We start from the raw sequence: 6568 nt of genomic DNA, 5'->3' as shown, positions 1-6568 counted from the left end.
GAGTTCATTGAAAGAGGAAGCTTGAGAAAGATTATAAGCAGTGAGGAACAAGCAATTGAGTTAGATTGGATGAAAAGGCTAAACGCTGTGGAAGGGATGGATGGAGCTTTATCCTATCTACACCATTGTTGCTCTCCTCCAATCATTCATCGAGACATTGCAAGCAATAATGTCCTTCTGGATTTGGAATATGAGGCACATGTCTCTGACTTTGGCACAGCTAGACTGTTGATGTCTGACTCATCCAATTGGACCTCATTTGCAGGTACTTTTGGATATACTGCTCCAGGTGCGTAGCTTTACTTCAACATTAAGTTCCTATAATAGTATGTTTTTAGCTCATATTATAAATACTCAAGTAATTTTTTTTATCAATTTTATTTCTATCAACTATGTGATAAAAACAAAGCAAGACCAATTTTTTTTTGGCAGAGCTAGCTTACACGATGAAAGTGACTGAAAAATGTGATGTCTATATCTTTGGATTGGTAACAATGAAAGTGATGATGGGAAGGCACCCAGGCGATCTCATCACAAGCGACTTCCTCATCGTCTTCGATGCCACCGATTTCTCAACAGACATTGTTGAAGGATGTGCTTGACCAACACATCTCGCTTCCTAAAAAAGGAGCAGCAGAGGGTGTAGTCCATATCATGAAGATAGCACTTGCATGCTTGCTTCCCAATCCCCAATCTCGGCCTACAATGGGAAAAGTTTCTTCAGAGCTAGCAACTAATTGGCCTCCCTTGCCAAAACCATTTGCACAACAACTTTGGAAGATATATTCCCACGCACATGCAGTTAATGTGATTATATGATCAGCTTTGCAAAAATTATAGGTTACCAAGGCGGGCTTTGTTGGGTTTTGGATTCCTTTCTTCGATTGTCTTCTTGAAAATTAAATGTTTTAATTTGCTATGGATTGTGTTCATGGGTTGTATGTGCGTGAGAAAATACTGTTTTATAATGGACTGATCATTCAACAAGAATTCGCTCTTTTTTTTGGTTTTTAAGTAGATTCAACAAGATGCGAGCCTAATCCTTGGATCCTTCGTCTGCACATTCATGGAGCCAGAGATAGTACCATTGGGCCGAATAATACTTCTTAATTTTTTGAAATAATTCCTGAATCCGAAAACAATGTTGTACTTGCAAATTCATGACATTATATGCAAGTAAACAAAAGGATAAAATCAAAGCAATAGCCTGTTCAAGGAAACAAGCCAGTGCACGTTCAATGGAAGCTCACCCTAGTTATCAACTTTTCTGCAATTCGTTCTGATCTCTCCGTTTTCCAGTAAGAGACTTTATATTTCCCATTTTGATCATGGATTGCACATTATCTCATTGTGCTCAGCAGCAATTCCTGTGTTTCATCCCTCATATACAGAACCATTAGATTTCAAAGGTATGTTGTAAACTCTGCAGCTTAATAAATTAGATAGGCTAAAGTCAACTTGCTGTCACGTGGAATTTGTACGAAGTTTTAAGATTACTCACAAAAAACAGAAAGTCATGCTATATATATATATATATGAAGATTTCAACCCTGAGCCATTCTTCATCCGTTATTAATAGCAGCTCCTCCTTGTCTGCCTCATGAGTCCCAGCAACATATACTTGGTTACGGTCAAACAGGTTTGTATAGGCAGAGGCCAGTTGTGCTCCACAACCCAAAACAACAAGAAGAACCAGTTTCTTATTTGCCCCACGTACAATTTTCACTGCTCTCTTTCGTCTTGTACCCTGCTTCCCTACATTTACAGTTTTTTGTTATAAGTTGGTCAATGAGCTTGAAGCCCACTTAATGCCACATGACTTATTTTATTTTATTTTCGTAAAATATAACATGTTTAGCGGATTTTTCTTTTTTCAAATTCAAGAAAAAAGAGGCTCAGTGGGCAAATTAATCAACTGCAAGAAGCTGGCAACAATTCCCACCCCATATCACAGTGTGTGGCTAAGTGACTAAACTATACTAACCACTGAATTTCCTGCTTCATCCTGCTTCCATCATTCCATAAGAAAGTCCAAACCCACAGGGACGATAAAAGGCTGTTGGCTGGTGAGACTTGTTGCCAAAAATATTAGTAAATAAAATTAGACAAGTGATATTTATTTAGTTTATAATTATACAATTATTTGCTGCCACAACAATATATATATTGCATATTAGCTAAACAATATAAAGAATTATAAATAACAAGTACTGCAATGGCAAATTGTATTTGAGGGTTTAAATTAAATATAAAAGAACTAAGCTGAAAAGTACTGTAGTAATTAATATTACTTTCCCTATTTTGTTCCTAAAAAGGCAATTAACATATAAATTAAGGAGGAATCTGATCTTTTAATAAAAACATATTTGTTAATGGGACATTGATAAGGGAAATTGACTTCTTATTTTCTTTATAAATAATAAAATAACTTAATTATTAATGAAACCAAAAAAAAACATTAACACGCATCTAGGAGCTTTTAGATATATATTTTTTAATATGGTTAAATTACTAAACTATCCAGGAAAGAAACAAAAATAAAGCTTTCTTCCAAGTGGTTTCTGTGTCCTTGCATCTTGGTTTTTTAGTTATTATCAAGTTAAATTATATACAATTTGACCTTTTACACATTAAATATTAATTAAAAAAAAGTGGTTAGCCAAAGTGTGGCAATGTCCTACCATTTATATTTTATATCTAATGTAGCCCTTACTTTTTATCCATTTTTTTTAACTTCTTTTGATTGTTTATGTTTTTTCAATTTTATCTCTAATCATTAGATTTTATTTTGTTTTTATATTAGTTTTGGTTCTTATTTTTTTGTTATTTTTTTAATCTTTTCACTAATTAGATTTTGTTTTAATTTCATTACTCATCATTTGATTTTAATTTTTTTCCATACTGAATGACCCATGTTTTTTTATTGATATTTATGTTATTTTGAATATTTTTTATTGTATTTTCTCTTCAATTTCATCCCTCAATATTTTTTTAGCCATGAGTTTTGAAAATTAACATGGGTTGACTTTGGTGTTTTTTAGGTCTTTTATAAAATTAATATTTTTTCAATTCATCCTTTAATATTTAATTTTATCGAATTGATCTTCATGTCTTTTTTCGCTTTTATTTCTATAAAATTATCCAAATTATATGCCCATGGTGACGATGTTGACACGTTAGCCTGAGTTGACTAGTAATTTTTTTGTTACTTCTTAAATTATTATTTTTTATTTTCATGCCTTAACTTTTTTTTCAATTGAGAATTTTGATTTGTTGTGTTTTTGAGTTTGCTTTTTCTGTGGTCAATCCTAGATTTCGTGATCAAAGGTTACTATTGGTTAATCTTCATTTTTTTTATGTCTTCTTTTAATTTAATTTTTTTTAATTTTATCTTTTAATATTTTATTTTAGATTTAGTCTTCATACTCTTTTTTCACTTTTCTTTCTATAGGGTTATCTCTATCATGTACTAATAATAGCAGGGTTATTGAGTTAATGTAGTTTGACCCAAAAATTTTTTAATTTTTTTCTTTTTAATTTTATTATTCAACATTGAATTGTTTTATAGTTGAGTTTCATAGTCTGATTCAATTCACTTTCTTTTGAAACTTTTGTTTTTACCTTTTATTCATACATATAATCATTTAATTAAATAAATAAAATATTTGAAGGAACATAGTTATTGAATGCAACTTAGTACATGATCTATGTTATGGGATAAAATATCTTATTATCTCTTGATCAAATATCAAATTAATTAGTTAGATAAGTGTATCAGTATTTTGATTAATGATTAAGAGTTTTTTTATATCCAAGACTATATTAAAAAAGCATACATATTCATTTTTTTATTGGAAAAGAAAATCAACTCTCGACGGAGCCCAAGTACAAAACTAGTAGAAAATAATAAAAAAGAGTGGGTTTTTTTTTTATAGTAGATGGGTATCGTTCACACACACACAAAATATTGTGGACTTAGTGTTTATATTTTAATAATTCATTTTGGTACTCAAAATTTTATTTTGGGTGACTTAATCCTAATTAAAAGATAATTGCTTTTGATATCTTAGGCTAGGGTTGCATTAGAAGAAAAAAGATCAACATAAAAAGGATGTCAAACATGGATGGTGTGCCAAGAATTTCATGAAAAATACACTTAGGTCCTCAATCTTTAAAAATAACACAATTTAGATCCTTTTAAATTTCAAGAAATCACTTTTGGTACAAAAATTTATTTACATTATTATTCATTTCTTATTGGAGAAAGGGGAGAGAGAGAGAGGTTGCTAGATTTTATCAAAGAGAGAGAAAGTTATTGTTCAAGCTATTTCCGACCATTGAAATGGATTTTCTTGGTTTCTATACAATGACATAGGTTTGATGCTGGTGTTTTAAAGCTTTAATATTCAAGGAAGATAAATATATCTTAATTTAATTTTGGATTTTTGTAGCTTTTTTTGTTTGGGTTGATAGGTTGATTTATAGGTGTTACAGGGGGTGTCAGTGAGCTTTTTTGGGTTGAAATGACTTAAAATTTGGATTTTTAGAGTAAAAAAAACATCACCCTAGTTTTTTGGCTACTAAAATGGTAACCATAATTTAGGTTCACAAATGACACGACATTTATCTTGATAAGTGACATGTTGTTTGTGGTGTGTAGGCCCACCCACACTCCAAGGTGTTAATTGAAGCTCACATACTTGGGCTTGTTTATATATATAGACAGAGAGAGAGAGAGAGAGAGGGGGGGGTGTTATGTACAAATTTAAAAGAAAAAAATTATTTAACCTAATTAAATCTATAGTCTGGATCATAAATTTGACAAGTTAAACTATAATACCTAAGATATTTTTTTTCTAATCAATACCTTTTATAACATCTTTTTTTAAAATAATTTTTAAATTTATGATTCAATTAAGATTACTCATGTGTGAATTTATTTTTCTTATTTAACCTTTTCTAGATAAAGATTTTTTTAAAAAATTATTTTATGAAAAATTAATTTTTGAAGATATTTTAATGCTTTATAGATAAATTATTTTTATCTTTTGTATAGATGAACTTTATTTTTGAAAATAAAAAATATTTATTTTTAAATAATAGTTCTAATATGTGGAGCATTGTATAATTTGTTTTCATTTCATTTTATTCTATTAACTTAATGTGTGTGTCTGTTTATATTATTGTTTAATTGAATAAAATATTCATTTTAATAAATAAATTTAGAAAATGCAATCAGGTAAATATCCCACTTTATAATATTAAATATCTTGATTTTCATTTGTTTCTTAATTTTCTTAATTTTATTTTTAGCACACATAATCATCAATTTATTTGATTACATATATGTATAGACTTTTTTATTTGCATTAGAATATTTTTAACTACAAAAACACTTTGAAAAACATCTACATGTATAATTTTTTATAAGAAAAAAATATTTGACCCATAGTGATGTACGGGTCAAATAACTAGTTTTAAGTGATGTTAGAAACTAAATGTTGAACTCGAAAAGCATGTAGCAATGAAGTAGGGCAGCAAGCCAGAAACTTAAAATTGGTATGGCCAATGACATGGTCTAAGATCCAAGTTATTACAAGTACAACAAGTCAACTTAAATTTTAAATAAGTCAACTCAACTCGATCTAGGTTAATTCAAAACATTTTATTTTAATTTTTTAATGTTTGTCGCATGTGAAATGCAGCATCACGATGATTTTCCACCATTTAGAAAAAATATAAAGGTCTATCTAGGCAAAATATGATAAGAGATAAAATTCATGTCTTTTATTAGTAAAATATGAACTCGGAGTCGCCATCTAATATTTTGGTCACTTGAAACCCTAACTAGTCTTAGAGATAAGGTACAAAGACTGGTTGTATAAAGAGAAGGTATTAGCACCCCAACTACGCCCTACCTGAGATAAGCTACATTGTTTTGTTGTCTAATACAATCTAAAGTCTTGTTGTGGTTTTTAATTGATGGTGTCTCTAAAGGGTCAAAAAAAGCCCTTCTAAATAAAAATATTTTTATCTTAATAGGGTAGAACCTAATTATTCTAGCATTTGAAAAAAAAAAATTTAATATATGGAATACGTATTATGTATAATATCGTATCTCGGATACTAAAAGACAAACCAAATAAAATTTTTGTTGTTTTTAAAATTTTGGTCAGTGTTCTCTTTACTTTAATAAACTTGTTATTAAAGCCAAAATGCATGTTAAAACATTATTTTTTTTGTGTATGAAAAACACAATATAATTTTTTTAGCTTTAAGACACTTGGCATTATGCACAAAAATATTTTTTTTTTCTATTTTCAAATTTATTTTTGTAGTTTTAGAAGTTTTGAGAAAACCGATATTTTACTACTGGATTTGTATTTTTTTTCAAAATGACAAAAAGTAGACTAAGATTAAACAAAACCGCGTAAAATAATATATGCAGGCAAATCACAAATTTGAAATATATATATATTAAAAAAAGTAGACTAAGATTAAAAAAAACCGCGTAAAACAATATATGCAGGGAAATCACAAATTTGAAATATATATATATTTTCATTAA

At 29.0% G+C, this 6568-nt stretch overlaps 1 pseudogene; it reads left to right on the top strand.

Moving 5' to 3' along the window:
* Positions 1–983, top strand: part of LOC105137718 (probable LRR receptor-like serine/threonine-protein kinase At4g08850) — a 2764-nt pseudogene extending 1781 nt beyond the window's left edge.
* Positions 984–6568: the final 5585 nt, after the last annotated feature.

The sequence above is a fragment of the Populus euphratica genome, unplaced genomic scaffold, assembly GCF_000495115.2.
Source record: "Populus euphratica unplaced genomic scaffold, PopEup_1.0 scaffold69.1, whole genome shotgun sequence".
Lineage (NCBI taxonomy): Eukaryota > Viridiplantae > Streptophyta > Magnoliopsida > Malpighiales > Salicaceae > Populus > Populus euphratica.
The sequence above is the reverse complement of the archived record's forward strand: the minus strand, read 5'-3'. Positions and strand labels throughout refer to the sequence as shown.